Source organism: Cervus elaphus, chromosome 12, assembly GCF_910594005.1.
Source record: "Cervus elaphus chromosome 12, mCerEla1.1, whole genome shotgun sequence".
Taxonomy (NCBI): domain Eukaryota; kingdom Metazoa; phylum Chordata; class Mammalia; order Artiodactyla; family Cervidae; genus Cervus; species Cervus elaphus.
In genome coordinates this window covers 79,952,920-79,969,459 of record NC_057826.1, presented here as the reverse complement: position 1 = coordinate 79,969,459, position 16,540 = coordinate 79,952,920, and the positions used below count along the sequence as shown (strand labels likewise).

At 48.7% G+C, this 16,540-nt stretch overlaps 1 protein-coding gene across 1 annotated transcript in view; it reads left to right on the top strand.

Moving 5' to 3' along the window:
• The first annotated feature begins 502 nt into the window (after nt 1-502).
• Nucleotides 503-16,540, top strand: part of CD276 (CD276 molecule) — a 33,020-nt gene continuing 16,982 nt past the window's right edge. The window contains exon 1 of the mRNA XM_043919637.1: nt 503-833. The gene's annotated coding sequence lies outside the window, so the exon portion shown is untranslated. The remainder of the gene's footprint in view (nt 834-16,540) is intronic.

Below are 16,540 nucleotides of genomic sequence, written 5' to 3'. Positions count from 1 at the left end.
AAAGGCCTGACCCCCTATCACCCTGCAGGCTGGAGATCCAAGCCTGACCCAGCCCCATCTCCTCCCAGGCTGGAGTTGAGTCCTAGAAAGACAGAGCCCCAGATCAGGGTAGGGGGCAGTCAGAGCTGTCCCACCTTTGGGAGCCTGGGGTGGCCACTAGCCTGGCATGGGGCTGGGGGCAGGGCCAGCCTGGTGGCCGTGGGTGGAAGGAAAAAAGGAAAACCAGCTCAGTGGAAATTACCCTGCGGTTGGCTCAGGCGCCCACGACACACTGTATTTATAGAGAGCTCCCTGCCGCTCTTAATGCCTCACAGTCGAATTAACCCTTTCCAGGCCGCGGTACCAGTCTGGTGCCAGAGGAGAACACTGGACTGGGGAGTCAGACAGCCAGATCCGAGCTCTGGCTCTGCAGCCAGCGGCCTGGAGCCGGATCCAGGGTGGTCGATGACCATCCAGCTATTCCCCCTAGCAGAAAATAAACTGCGGATCTTGGGAGGGTGGGTCACGGTGGGGGATGGGCGGGGATCAGACCAGCACCCCTTTACCAGCGCGCCCGCGTGGGTCTGGACCCAGGGCAGGGGCGGGTCCCGGCCGGTGCCCTGCCCAGCGGGCGGGCTCCGGCCTCGGCCCTAAACTGCGGCCGCGGGGCCAATCCGGCCTCTGGGGCGCACCCGGGCCGCCTTTCCGGGCCCGCGGCTTCCTCCAGCCCGCCCCGCCCCTCGGACTCCCGAGGCCGCCCCCGGCCCCCATTCGGGCCCGGCCTCGCGGCGGCGGCGGCTGCAACTCGGCAGCGCTCCGCCGCGTCCCCGAGTCCCGGGAGTCGGCGCGGCGCGGTGAGTGCTTGCGTGGCGGGCCCGGCGCTGGTCGGGGCGGCCTTTGTCTGCGGCCGAGTCCAGCCCCGGGCCGTCGGGCAGCGGGCCTGCTGCAGGACTGCTGGGGCGGGCGGTGAGCCCCCTCCCTCGCAGGGCGCCCCCGCCCCAGCCCTCTCCCCCTGCCGGGGCTGGCCGCGGCGCCGGGAGCACGTTGGACCCGGGATCTGGGGCCCGGAGGCGGCTGGGGCTGCCAGAATCCAATCCCGCCCCCAGCCCTGCCTCCCCTTCCCCTGGCCGGTGGGGCCTGAGCACTGTGGGACCTGCCTTCACCCGGGAATCCGCTCGAGGAGGAGGCTGGGCGGGTGGCCGCCCAGGGTGACCGCGGAGGCCCTGGGTGTGCAGGGGAACCGAGGCAGATCTGTCATTGTGTTGATGATTCTGGAAAGCTTCACTATCTGGAAAGCCGCTATCTGGAGCTAGGAGTGAAGCGGAGTCTCCCGGGGCCCTGCAGAGGAAAACAACGTGACCTGACCGCCAGCTCTGAGGAGGGGGAGCTGCCAGGGAGAGGAGGGCCAAGGGTTGGATAGGGGAGGGGGGCGGCATTCTTCTTGGCCCAGAGAAATGGAGTGGGCGACTGGAGACTTCCATGGGTAGCAGTGGACATGAGGGAGACAGATTCAGAGAAGGACAGACAGGGATGGCTGGCCTGGGTGAAGGGATGCATAGGTGTGTGGGTAGGGGGCAGAACACAGGGAGCAGGGATGGGGCATTTGGGGGCTTGGGAAATCTCAGGGAGATGATGGGTGGGGTGGGATGGAGAGGAGGTGGAAGATGTGGTGGAGGGAAGGTGGGGACCCAGGGTGGAGGTCCAAGTCCTCGGTTGCTGCTTAGCTAGCGAATTGGCAGGTTCGGGGGCCTAAGGCAGTGAACTGCCAGAAAGGGGATTTATTTCTAAGCCAAACCTAGCCTAATGAGAAATGCGTGATGGATGACTCAGATATGGGATCTATCATTGAGGAAAACATTAAGCAAATAGGAAAGCAAGACCCATTGGAGAGTTGAGAGGGTTTGTTTGACTTAATTGAGAAAAACTACTTAGGTTCAAATTGGATGTAGATAATTATAAATGAGTCTGATTTCATCATTAAATGAAGGCCCTAGGTCTTTTTCTTACATGCCTGTCTTTAGCAATTTGCTTCTATATTAGAAAGTAATGAAGCTGTTCTGTTTTTAAGAGAGTTCTTTATTTAGTTCAGCCTCTTCTCTGACTCCCTCTTGCCTCCCAGAAGTTCCTAGGAAATCTGAAGCTGTGCAGCCTTCCTGTAATTTGGGGGTCTGCACACAGGTGGGTGCTTTTGGAGACTGAGGGAAACTGAAGTCTAAACTTGAAATTGAACTCTAAACATGTCCAGTTGGTTAGTCTGATCTGAGTGGCAGAGCTCTGAGGCTGTGGGTATGAGTGGTGGCTTATATTTCCAGCTCTTTTGGAAATGGGAATAATTTGGGTGAGTGTATTTTTCTGATATCTAGAGTTCCTGATATTAAAAGTGAATACTTATGTTAATCATTGATCATGGAAATCTTTCTGCCCTGTATTATGCACGTCACAGTCTGACCTCCTGATGTCAGCGACATTTTCCTTCATGACCTCAGGTCAGCGCTGTGAACATCCATTTTTGCACTAAGGGGACTCATAGGGGAGTGAGAGTTGCATTAAGTGGCTTCAGAGATGCTTGTATTGGTCCCATGACTGATCTTGGAGTTCTTTTCTCTCTTCAATGACATCACTGGTGGTTTCTCCTGCCTGCTTTCAGTGAGCTTTCCAATGTATTCCAGACTCCTGTGTTGCAAGAAATCGGACCATCCAGCTTGTTAGAGATGGGAGTGTTAGTCGCTCAGTTGTGCCCGACTTTGCAACCCCATGGACCACAGCCCACCAGGCTCCTCTGTCCATGGGATTTTCCAGGCAAGGATACTAGAATGGTTTGCCATTTCCTTCTCCAGGGAATCTTCCTGACCCAGAGATTGAACCTGGGTCTCCTGCACTACAGGCAGATTTTTTACCGACTGAGCTACCAGGAAAGCCCAAGAGATGGGAAGCCTACATTAAAACAGGACTGAGGATGAGAAGGGGTTTTGGGAATTGAAGACCGATTTTCCTTCCTGTCCTTGGCCCTCTGCACCTCTGCCCAGGCACCTGATGGAAGCAGGTTGCCTAGCTGACTGAGATGCTCAGGTACCTGACAGCTGGGTCAGGAGCTGGAATGTCTGTGGAAAGGACAGTGGTAGAAGTGTTGTCCCTTCTGTGGAGGCTGTGTCCTTACTCTGCTGAAGTTGAGTTTTGAACGGTCCTGTGGGAATGCCTCTATCCTTAAACTTTAAAGCTCTGGAGTCGTCAGTCTTCATTCTTTGGTGTAGGATTTGGGTGTGGTGCTGAGCTGAGCAGTACTGTTCAGGATCAGAGACTGAGTATGATCACAGAGCCGGAAGTTGGGATGCCACAGCACTCAGAAAGTATTGTAGAACAAGTGTCTGGCCTGTTGTTTGCCACTTCTTGGCTGGATTTGTGCTATGTGAGGAAAAATGACCCAAGTCCAAGCGACCTCTGAGATGACCACCACACAGGGCCTGAGCGGTGGCTGTGAGTCATGGGGTCAGGGGAGGAGGAAGAAGGGCAGGCAGGATGATGTCACTGCCCATGAGCTTATCCTCTGAGTGGGTGGCCACTTCCACTGCTGTCCATTTCCCACACCCCTAGGGCAGGAATGACAGGGAGGTCCACCAGCAAAAGAGGGAAGGCAGTCAGGGCCTAAAGGAGGGCCAGAGGGTGGGAACTGGTGATCTTGGAGAAATTTCCTTTGGTCTCGTTGGCCAGAATGGATCACACATCTGAGAGAGGGCTACATGTGCTTGATGTAACTTTCGCCTGCCACCCCCAGTTCTGCCACCCCTGCGGGATGAGGTTCTAGATAGGAGCAGTGGGTTTTCAGGTTTTGGGAGGTGGGGCTGTGCTGGATGCTTAATAGAAATCGTCTCATTTCATCATCATAGCTGTCCTGTGAGGTAGGGAATCATTAGCTCCATTGTACATATGGGTAAACTGAGGCCCGGAAAAGGGAAATCACATGCCCCAAAACATGCAGCTGGCAAATGCTGAGGCTGGGTTGCTGTCTCCTCCAGGAGCTGGCTCTTTCTGCCACTCTGGAGGCAGACTTAGTTGGAACCTGGTAAGATGTGCTAAGGGTCCCTAGCAAGGTGTGCAAGGCAGAGAGGATTCATCTGGGGAACTGGGGAGATGGCAGACCTGACCTGGGTGTCCCAGACTAGTGTCCTTGCAGCCCAGCTGGAACCACTGTTAAGAGTTCTTACTGTTCCAGAGGCCTGGTCCTCAGCACACTAGTGCCTTCCAGGAGTCCCTCTCAGTTCTGACCAGTGCTTCCAGCCAGCTGCCCCCATTCTCCCTCATTCTCCCAAGAATGGATGCTTCCTCCACACCCCTAATGCCTTTGGGCCTTTGGTCTTCCCAAGACTTAGGGAGGTAATGTTGGAGGGAATTGCTGGGAGTGGGGATTGAGAAACATTTTTGGGGGGAGCCTTGGAGCAGGGAGAGATACTACTTCTGGGAGGCAGGACTTCCAGGTAACCTAAAGTCAATGTAGGCTCCCCAGGAACTAGACCTCCCATGGGAGAGATACTGAAATGTGTGGAGGCCTTGTACAAAGGGGTGTGTAGCAGCATGGGGGCTGTGTCCTGGAGGAGGAAGGGGGAGAGGATCAACAGGGATGAGCCAGACACAGAGATGGAGCCGAATTGTGATTTGCTGCTTTGGAGCTGGGGTGCTAGTGGAGTCCCAGGTGCAGAGGGGGTCAGAGAAAGAATAATGTTCCTAGGGATCTGTACATATAGCCTGACAAGGGAGGCTCAGTGCAGAGGATTCAGGAGGCCTTCTCCCCATGCCCGTGGCAATAATAACAAAAGTAGTCATGATCCTTAACCACTGTTTGGGTGCTTTAAATCCTTTCTGTATGTCCTCTTATTTTATCCCTACAGCAGCTCTGTGGGGTAGTCATTGTTTTCCCCTTTTAATGAGATAGAATCAAATCTCAAAGAGGTGAAGTCATTTATACTTGATCATGTGTCTAGCCAGCCTTTAGAGTCAGAGTCTGAACCTAGGCTTGCCTGCTGAACCTGAGCCTAAGCTGTATGATGAGGCAGGCAAGAGAGCCCGATGATGATGTTTCACAGATGAGGAATTGAGGCCCAGGGGCACCTGTAAGCTGGCTCTTAGTCACCTCTGATGTGACTGATGACTGAGCATGGGCCCCCCGGCAGTCTGCACCTTGTTCCCTAGGCTCAGACTCCCCTCTGTATGGTGGGCATGGAAGTGGGCACTGAACAGGTGCTCCAAGAGGCCTTCCAGCTCTGAGGCTAGGTGGAGCCTGCTATACTCCGGAGGAGGAACCCCTGGAGATCCAGAGGGGCTGGTGCTTAGGTGGAGAGGGGTCTGCAGCATTGTTCTGCCAGGGCAAACCTCTTTCAGGGTAGAAACCTGAAGACTGTCAGGGCAGGGAGTGTTTGGTAAAACACATCTGGAGTAAGTGGGCCCTTCCATGAGTGAAGTCTAGAAAGGTTTCTGGGAGGGATGAAATTTCCAGACACATCTGGGTGGGCACTCAGCAGGACTCAGCAGAGGTTGAGTGAATACAGATGTGTGTGGCACGGGCCTGCCAGGACAGGACCTGGGATCCGCCCTCCAACTTGGTCTTATGTTGTCTCAGGCCTTCCCATCCTCTCTCCACTCTCCTCCTTCAACTCCTGCCTTCTGGCCAGACCTCTTCTGAGCTAAGTGCAGCCGTCACCTTTTCTCAAGGTTCCGTGTTTCTGATGGGGGTGTGTGTGTGTGTGTGTGTGTGTGTGTGTGTGTGTGTGTGTGTGTGTGTGTGTGTGTGTGTGTGTGTGTGTGTGTGTGTGTGTGTGTGTGTGTGTGTGTGTGTGTGTGTGTGTGTGTGTGTGTGTGTGTGTGTGTGTGTGTGTGTGTGTGGCCTCTGCACACACTTCCAGTTCTGAGTTGGTGTCACGCTGCCTTGTCAAGTGGCTGTTGAACCCTGGAAGACGCAGACTCATTTTGTGGTGGCTTCTTAGCCAGAAGAGGGTGTGAGAAGGAGGCCAGCTGTTGTGACAAAAGTCACTATATTCTTGAACCCACTGAGCCGTCTTCCTTCTCTCTGGTTTTGCCTCTTCCGGGTCTCAGGCCTTGACTTCAGTGTGGAGAGGGGGCCTCGATGGGGATGGTCTGGCTTGGGGAAGCTGGGTACTCTGCTCTGTCCTGTTTTTCCTCTTCCTTGTTCTTCCTAAATCCATAAGGGAAGCAGATCGCAGATGCCAAGAAAACCTTGGCCCCACTCTGCTGGGCTGGCGCTGATGACACACTGCTGTTTTGACTCACACAGAAATCACTTTGAGAGGAAGAATTGATTTCTTCTCTTGGGTAGGATCACGGGGCTGGGGAGCAGTGCCCAGCGGACAGCCTTGAACACAAAAGGCCCAAACTAACTCATTATCAGGAAAAAGGAAGGCCATCAGGGTTCCTAGGCAAATCTGGAGATCCCCTAAACTCTTTCTGCAGGCTCACACCCAGTTGTGGAACACCTATACTATTAATATTAGGTCAGGTTTTTTTAGATAATTTTTCTCAGTGGAATCCCATAATCATCTTATGAAGGCAGAGTTTAGATTCCTGTTTCACATATGAGCCAGCTGAGGCTCAGAGAGGATGTTTTCCCAGGGTCACATGTCTAGGAAGTGGCCGAGTCTGGATTTGAAGCTGTGTCTCCAACTCCAGAGACATCTTCTAAAATGCCAGGGCTCACTCTGTCCATGAGGCTTCTTGTGCCACACCAGCCCAGCATGTGGTGGTGGCCATAGCACAGGAAGGGGGCCAGGACCTTCCTCTGAGGGTTAGGGAGATGAAGACCCTGAGAGGCAATGGGGTGGAGCAAGTGAGTGATAGAGCCTGGTCTAAAGCCCACATAAACATAAATCTTCGATGTTGCTATTTTCCTTTTTCATTTGTTAATGAATAAAAGCATTAGATGCTTGTTGTCAAAGCAGCAGAAGTGTATCAAAGTAACTAGAAGGTGGAAGTAGATGCTTATCTTCATCCCCATGCTCCAGGGTTGGGTTCACTATCATGCTTCCAGACCCTTTTTCTTTTTTTTTTCAGACCCTTTTTCTATACAAACATTCATCCATCCATCTCTCTCTCTATCTAAACACACAGGCATTCATTCATTCATTGAGCAGTGCTTTGAACACTCATTATGTGCCAAACCTTAGCTAGAATTAAGGATCCAATAGTATAAAGGATCTAATAAATAAAGCAGACATGGTTCCTGCTCAGGGAGGTCTCAGTGTGACACATGGTAAACAGCAATGCATAGCAGGGACATCGATAGAATGGCAAACCCCCAACCCAGCTTTTCTGCAAGGTGAACCTCAGGATGTCATCCAGGAAGAAGGAACTGTGCTTGCAGAGACCCTGTGAGGAAGGGAACAGGGTCTCGTTGTAAGAGCTCTGATGAGGGGTGAATGGGGAGGTGGGCAGGGCTGAACCAGGCAAGACCCTGTAGGCTGATTAGATATTGAAAGTGATGATGTGGTGCCCTTTTGTTTTTATAGCTGTTTTTCTGGTTGCTGTGCAGAAGTCTAGATGAGAGTATAGAGCTGGGTTGGGGGACAAGAGAGAAAGTGGAGAGGTACATTTTGTAGCCATGCAGGCAAGAGATGATGGCAGCTTGGCAGACCAGAGAGAGAAGCCAAGGTAGAGGGGAATAGAGAGAGTAAAAATACATTGGGTTGACAAGCTTTTTCTCTAAAGGATCAGAAAGTAAATTGTTTAGGCTTTGTGATTATTACAACTACTCAGTTCTACTGCTATGATGGGAAAGCAGTCAGAGATAACGTGTAAATGAATGGAGGGTGGCTGTGTGCTGATGAAACTTGATTTACAGACATTGAAATTTGAATTTCATATGATTTTCATGTGTTATGAAGAATTCTTCTTTTAATTTTCTAACCATGTAAAAAGGTAAACCCTGTCTTAACTGGTAAGCTGAACAAAAGCTGCTGGTGAGCTGAATTTGGGGCTGAGGCTGTAGTCTGCAGATCCCTGAGATATATTTGGGTGTTTGGGATGGCAGTTCTTGGTGATGAACTGTAAGGATAAGAGAAATCAGGGTTCTGACTTGATCAGAGGCGGTGGAGGATGATGCCTTTACGAAGTGGGAAGGGCTGGGGAGGAACAGGTTTGGGGCAGGAATCAAGAGATTGAAGAGGGACATGTTAAAAGAGAGGTGCCTGTGAGTCATTGGAACAGACATGTTTAGGAGACAGTTGGGCTTAATTTTGGAGCTCAGATAAGAGGTGTGGACTTGGAGAGGTAAATTTGGGAGTTGTCAGCATATAAATGATATTTAAAGCCATGGGAGTGGATGAAATCATCTAGGAAAAAAAAATAGTAGAAAGAATTAAGGAGAGGGTCTAGGAGCAAGCCCCCGGGGGTTCAGTGCCAGAGAAGGAAGGGCCTGCACTGAAATATAGGAGATGGAGAGAGAGGTAGATGACTAGATCTGGGACCATGGGACCATGCATTAATACAGAAATTAGGTCACATAACTCCCAATATATAATATACTTTATTCAGTGACCCACATGGACTTATTTCCATGTTAGTAGAGGTTCTTTTGAAAGGCTGTATGCTATTCCATTATACAGATGCACCATAATTAATGTACCCATTTCCAATTGTTTTCCATTTTTGCTGCTGCTGTGTTTGAGAATGGAGTTAGTGTTTCTGTAAACCAGTCTATACTGACCAGCCCCTGGGCCAAGTCTTCTGCTGCTTGTTTTTGTATCATCTAGAAGCTAAGAACGGTTGACCAAAAAAATCATGTGATTCCTGAAAATTATACTCAATTCAATTCCGAGTGTCCATAAATAAAGTTCTATTGGAATACAGCTCAGCTCATTCTGTCCCTCACACTGTCCCTGGCTGCTTTCCTGTGGTAAAGGCAGAGCTGAGCCATTGTGACAGATATGGGAAGGCCTGCAAAGCCTAAAATGTTCACTATCTGGACCATCACAGAAGAAATTTGCGGACCCTTGCCTGACTCAATTTTACATCCAGAACCAGCAGTAGGTCCACACACACAGGCGGAGCAGGGTATTTTGAGCATCTCTAGGAGGACACAATCTAGAAAAAAAACTCTCTGATGTGCGAAATCCCACCATTAGCTCTTATTTTGAGTAAACCATTGCCCTTTTAAAATGTCATCCTTTAAAATTCAAACATCCTCAGCAAGGTTACCATTACATATGGATCAGCTAATCAAAGGTTGGCCCACCTATGGCAACAATGTTACTTCTCTACTCAAAACCCTTTCTCATCACCTACAAACAAAATCCAAACATGACCTCCTGTGCTGGCCCTGACCACCTGGGGAGCTTCAGGTCAGTGTTCAGGGTTCACTTTAGCGGGTTATCATGTCTCTAAGGTACCACCAGCTGGTCCTCAGTGTATCTTAAAACAGTACCGTGTACTGAACTTCAGTGATTTCTATGCATCTCCCTATTGGAACTCAGGCTCCTTGAGACAGACATAACTTAGTCCTCTCTCTGCCTTCACTGCCTACGTACAGGCACTCCATGAATAGTTCAGCAAATAACTAAATACACAAACAAATGTATAGTCAAGGACTCCTTCAGTTATGATAATAGAAACCTAGCTCAAACTGGCTCAAGGGGAAAAAGAAGATTACTCATGTGTCTGGGCAGTGTAGGTGTTACAGCTTGCTTCAGGCATAGGGACTTAAATGTTGTGTTCAGGGCTCTGTATCCCTCCTGTGTTCACCTCTGCCTCTGTGTATTTGTTTGGATCAATTCTTTAGATTGTTGCTAGCTGAGAGATTCATTGCCCACAGCCCCAGACCACGTCCTCCTTAGCCACCTCAGCAGGAAAGAGTGCTTTCTGAGAGTGCCAGCAGCAAAGCCCTGGGAATTCTCTGATTGGGTGTGGCTGGGCGCACAGGCTCATTTCCAAGCCGGTCAGTGAGTGGGGGCAGGGCAGGGGTTCTCCAAGGAGCCAGAGCTGAGGCCTGAGGCTGGGAGTCAGCCCTACCAGCACCATATGGAGTGGGTTCCCCACAGGAAATTGGAGCCCTGTTATCACAATGATCCAGCCTAGAATGAGAGAGGGGCACTCTAGAATAAAGGACGTGGAGCAAAATGTCTAGTGAAGGCAGAGAAGGTCTGCGCAGCATCTATTTTGCTTCTGTATCAAGGAAAGGAAGGGAAGCTGTTAGGAAGGAACCAGAGTTCAGGCCAGGAGGGGAGGTGATAATCTGCTTTAATGGGTTTGTCTTCTGGCTCCTGAGACTGCCTGTCCTGGTGCTGCATGAACCTGGAGATGAGATCTCAGAGAAGCTATCAGGGATATTTCAGGACAACTGGGAAAGACAGCAGGGATTGGATGGAGGTGGGGAAGGTGTGGGTCACAGCATTTCACAGTTTCCCACTGTGTACAGAATCAATCCAGGACCCCTAACTGACCAGAAGGAAGGCTGAGCACCAAAGAGTTGATGCTTTTGAACTGTGGTGTTGGAGAAGACTCTTGAGAGTCCTTTGGATTGCAAAGAGATCAAAGCAGTCAATCCTAAAGAAAATCAGTTCTGAATATTCATTGGAAGGACTGATGCTAAAGCTGAAGCTCCAATACTTTGGCCACCTGATGTAAAGAGCTGACTCATTAGAAAAGACCCTGATGCTGGGAAAAATTGAGGGCAGGAGGAGAAGGGGATGACACAGGATGAGATGGTTGGATTTTGCAATCATTTAAGCTTCCAAAATGGGTCCCCAGCCCACTCACTGGTCTTTTCCCCTCTCTTCCTTCCTTCAAAGATTGAGGGCAGGAGAAGAAGAGGGCAACAGAGGATGAGATGGTTGGATGGCATCATTGATTCAATGGAATGAGTTTGAGCAAGCTCTGGAACATAGGGAAGGGCAGGGAAGCCTGGAGTGCTGCAGTCCATGACTGAACAGCAACCAACCCCTAGCCACCTCCCTTGCCTCATCTCTTGACAGCCTCTCCTCGGAATCCCATCTTCCCAGAGTCTACAGGAGGTGCCTGCTCTTCCATGACTTTGCTGGTGCTGCCCCTCTCCCCCAGATAGCTGAAATGTTTCCTCCTTTATGAGGTCTCGACTAAGCCTCCCCATTCCTCCATGAACTGCTTGACCCCCCATTCCCATAATACCTGCTATAAACCTGCATCTGTCTGTTGTATAAACAGATAAATGACTGCTCAAAGACCTAAGGTGGGCAAATAACCAGTTTTATGGGGAATAAAGTAGATTACAGGAAGAACAGATTGGTGACTTAATCTTGACAAAACCCTGGAACTAATAATCAATTGAGCACTTGAGGAAGAGTCCACCTTCTTCAGTTGAGCCTTTTTTTCTTTTCTGGTTTTTCCCCATGTGGTCGGTCCCCCACCAGAAGTAGTGGTACTCTGGGGATGAGATAACTGGGCAGCTGGCTGAGTGGCAGCACAAGTAGGAAGAATTGGGATCCCAGAACCTTGAACAGTGGGACAGACATTCAGGGGCAGACCCTAGTGCTATAGGGCTCTCCTGATTCTGTCCTCTCCCAGAGGACCTTGATGACACAAGGAATAAAGTAAGGAGAAGAGGGTAACCTTTTTAGGTAACATCCATCTGTTTTTTTCTTCATCCATCAAAAAATTATTGAGCACTCCTATGCACCAGGTACTGTCAAAACAGTAATTCAAAAGATCATTGCATGGTTATAAAACACTGTGTTTGCACTTAATGCCACCAAATTGTACGCTTAAAAATGATTAAAATGGGAATTCTCTGTAGGTCCAGTGGTTAGGACTATGTGCTCTCACTGCTAAGGTCCCAGGTTCAATCCCTGGTCGGGGAACTAATCCTATGAGTTGAGGGGTGCGGCAAAAAAAAAAAAAGGCAAAATGGTAAACTTCATGTTATGTGTATTTTGCCATAATTAAAAAAAAAAAGATCATGGCACTTGGAGTGATAGACTTAGCTTAACTGGATGAAATATAATAGTAATAAATGAAACATCCTGTAAATCTCCCCCGGAATCTTTCAGAGGAGGATGGCAGAGCCATGGACCCATAGCAATGTGAGCAAATGACTCTGGTCATTGGTCAAAGATTTGACAGTCTATTATTTTGGGTTATTTTAGTGAAAAAAGTGGCTGGCTGCCCAATATGACCTCTACCAGGAGAGGAAGATCCAAGACTTGCAGGGCTGTTATAAGGGAGGGGGCGGACATGTTCTCTGTGGTCCAAGGGGTCAAATGAGGAATTATATGGGCTGACAGATTTTATCTCAATAAAAGGTAGAGCTTTACATCAATGAGAGCTGCCCAAAAGGTGGTGGACTTCTTTGGGAGGTAGTGGGTACCCATCTCCGGGGGGACGTTGTAGGAATGGCCAGATAAAGCTTCCCTGTTCTGTTCTTAACTTCTGCAGCTTCTTCAGAATTTGTTCAGGGGCCTCTTCTCATTCCATTATCTACTCAGTGATCCCAGCTTTGGCTTCCAAGAGCAGCTCCCTCATCCTGTTCTGAGCTCCAGCTCTGTGTGACTAGAAATCTATCACACTTTTTCTCATGGATGATCCATCCACGGCTCAAGCCCAGTTGGAATTCTCCTCCCCCATCATTTCCAGGTCTCCCCATCTTCTATGTGTGACACACACGCTCAATGGTTGAAACCTTCCGTACATCCTTGGCTCTTTCCACCCCAACCATACATGCAATCCCCAAGACAAGTCATGACTACCCTTGAAATAGCTCCTAAGCTGGGTCCAGGTATCATTAAGTGAACCTAATGAGATAGTGTTCAGTTCACATTTTGAAATACCTATCTTAGATGTGGTTTCCTCTTGCTGTTCTGAGCAGTAGCAATTTTCATGGGGTGGGAAGAGGGAGAAGAGAAGGCGGGAGAGGAAGGAAGGGATGGGTCCCTAAATTAGTCACTTTGGATGCTGTGAGAAAGACCTGAAATAATGGTGAGGCTAGAAGAGATGCTTATTCTCACCCATGGGACAGTCCGGGTATGTCCAGGGCTGACGCTGCAGCCCCCCAGGGGCCTTCTGTCTTGCTGCTCTGCAGTCCCCAGGGTGTTGCCTTTGGCAGCATGGTCCTCTATGGCTCACCACATCTGTGTTCTAGGCAGTAGGAAGGGGGAGGAGAAGAGAGAGGGCATGCTCCTCTTTAAAGGCATGACCCAGAAGTTGTATACATCAGTTCCTCCTACATCCTATTAGCCAGAAAATGGTCACATGGCCATTCCCTGCTGCAAGGCAGGCTGGTATCTGTAGTCTTTAGCTAAATAGCTCTGTACCTAACAAAATATTAATATTCTACAGAAAAGGAGGAAACTAGATGTAAGGGGAACACTAGTGGTTTCTGCCACAGTCATTTTATACATTTCAATGTGACCTACATGGCAGCTAACTGGCTAGACCTTAAGGATATAGTACATGAAGGCTTAACATACTAATGAAGTTCCATCAGCATCCAGTAAAGCTCTTTTTTCAGGCTTCCCTGGTGGCTCAGACTGTAAAGAAACTGCCTGCAATGCAGGATACCCAGATTTGATCCCTGGGTCAGGAAGACCCCCTGGAGAAGGGAATGGCAACCCACTCTACTATTCTTGCCTGGAAAATTCCATGGACAGAGGAACCTGGTGGGCTACAGTCCATGGAGTCCCAAAGAGTTGGACATGACTGAGTGACTTTCACTTTTTTTCAAAGCCCTTCTTTCATAGATGGCAACACTGATCTCAGAGAGGGGAAGTCACCTATAAAGACTGCCCAGCAAAGTGCCAGGACTGGGACTAGAACCAAACTTTGGGCTCACTATTTACTATTTCAAAGAGATCTGTCTGAGAGTCAGAAAAGCAGTGCCAGGAGGCCAGGACTCTTGGGGCTAGGGAGAGACCACCTTTGCTAGCCTGTCTGCCTGGGGACAGGCTAGGACAGGCCAAATTCAGACTTAAAGAAAGTAGGGAAAACCACTAGACCATTCAGGTATGACCTAAATCAAATCCCTAATGATTATGCAGTAAAAGTGAGAAATAGATTTAAGGGACCAGATTTGATAGAGTGCCTGATGAAATATGGACAGAGGTTCATGACACTGTACAGCAGACAGGAAGCAAGACCATCCCCAAGAAAAAGAAATGCAAAGAAGCAAAATGGCTGTCTGAGGAGGCCTTACAAATAGCTGTGAAAAGAAGAGAAGCAAAAAGCAAAGGAGAAAAGGAAAGATATACCCATTTGAATGCAGAGTTCCAAAGGATAGCAAGGAAAGAAAAGAAAGCCTTCCTCAGTGATCAGTGCAAAGGAACAGAGGAAAACAATAGAATGGGAAAGACTAGAGATCTCTTCAGGAAAATTAGAGATACCAAGGGAACATTTCATGCAAAGATGGGCTCAATAAAGGACAGAAATGGTATGGACCTAACAGAAGCAGAAGATATTAAGAAGAGGTGGCAAGAATACACAGAAGAACTGTACAAAAAAGATCTTCACGACCCAGATAATCACGACGGTGTGATCACTCACCTAGAGCCAGACATCCTGGAATGCGAAGTCAAGTGGGCCTTAGGAAGCATCACTATGACCAAAGGTAGTGGAGGTGATGGAATTCCAGTTGAGCTATTTCAAATCCTAAAAGATGATGTTATGAAAGTGCTGCACTCAACATGCCAGCAAATTTGGAAAACTCAGCAGTGGCCACAGGACTGGGAAAGGTCAGTTTTCATTCCAATCCCAAAGAAAGGCAATGCCAAAGAATGTTCAAACTACCGCAGAATTGCACTCTAGTAAAGTAATGCTCAAAATTCTTCAAGCCAGGCTTCAACAGTACATGAACCATGAACTTGCAGATGTTCAAGCTGGATTTAGAAAAGGCATAGGAACCAGAGATCAAATTGCCAACATCTGTTGGATCATTGAAAAAGCAAGAGAGTTCCAGAAAAACATCTATTTCTTCTTTATTAACTATGCCAAAGCCTTTGACTGTGTGGATCACAATAAACTCTGGAAAATTCTTCAAGAGATGGGAATACCACACCACCTGACCTGCCTCTTGAGAAACCTGTATGCAGGTCAGGAAGCAACAGTTAGAACTGGACAGGGAACAACAGACTGGTTCCAAATAGGAAAAGGAGTACGTCAAGGCTATATATTGTCACCCTGCTTATTTACCTTATATGCAGAGTACATCATGAGAAATGCTGGGCTGGATGAAGCACAAGCTGGAATCAAGATTGCCAGGAGAAATATCAATAACCTCAGATATGCAGATGATACCACCCTTATGGCAGAAAGCGAAGAACAAAACAGCCTCTTGATGAAAGTGAAAGAGAAGAGTGAAAAAGTTGGCTTAAGGCTCAACATTCAGAAAACAAAGATCATGGCATCCAGTCCCATCACTTCATGGCAAATAGGTGGAGAAACAGTGGAAACAGTGGCAGACTGTATTTTTTTGGGCTCCGAAATCACTGCAGATGGTGACTGCAGCCATGAAATTAAAAGACACTTGCTGCTTGGAAGAAAAGTTTTGACCAACCTAGATAGCATATTAAAAAGCAGAGACATTACTTTGCCAACAAAGGTCCATCTAGTCAAAGCTATGGAATTTCCAGTAGTCGTGTATGGATGTTAGAGTTGGACTATAAAGAAAGCTGAGCGCCGAAGAACTGATGCTTTTAAACTGAGGTGTTGGAGAAGACTCTTGAGAGTCCCTTGGACTGCAAGGAGATCCAACCAGCCCATCCTAAAGGAAATCAGTCCTAAATATTCATTTGAAGGACTTATGTTGAAGCTGAAACTCCAATACTTTGGCCCCTGATACGAAGAGCTGACTCATTTGAAAAGACCCTGATGCTGGGAAAGATTGAAGGTGGGAGGAGTAGGGGATGATGAGATGGTTGGATGACATCACTGACTCAGTGGACAGGCATTTGAGTAAAGTCCGGGAGTTGGTGATGGACAGGGAGGCCTGGTGTGCTGCAGTCCATGGGGTCGCAAAGAGTCGGACACGACTGAGCAACTGAACTGAATTACCTGGGGAGCTGCTCATCGATTGTCAGGACTCACTCTTAGGGTTATCATGTGCCTCCAAATAGCTCTCAATTATCTTAAATAGTACTCTGTACTGAACTGCAGTGATTTCTATGCATTGGAACTCAGGCTCCTTGAGGACAGACACAGCTTGGTCCTCTCTCTGTCCCCAGTGCCTGCCTACCAGGCACTCAATGAATAGTTGAGTGAATAACTAAATACAGGAATATATATTCAAGGAGGGCTTCCCAGGTGGCTCAGTGGTAAAGAATCTGCCTGCCAAGCAGAAGATATGGGGTCGATCCCTGGGTTGGGAAGGTCCCCTGGAGAAGGAATACCCACTCTAGTATTCTTGACTGGAGAATCCCATGGACAGAGGAGCCTGGCAGGCTATAGTATGTAGGGTCACAAAGAGTTGGACATGGCTTAGTGACTAAACAATGACAAGAACAACCTCCAGTTGCAGGTAAGAGAAATTTAGCTCAAACTAGCTTGAGAAAAAAAAAAATTGGCTCAAGTATCTGGGCAGTCTAGGTAGGCAGCTTGCTTCAGG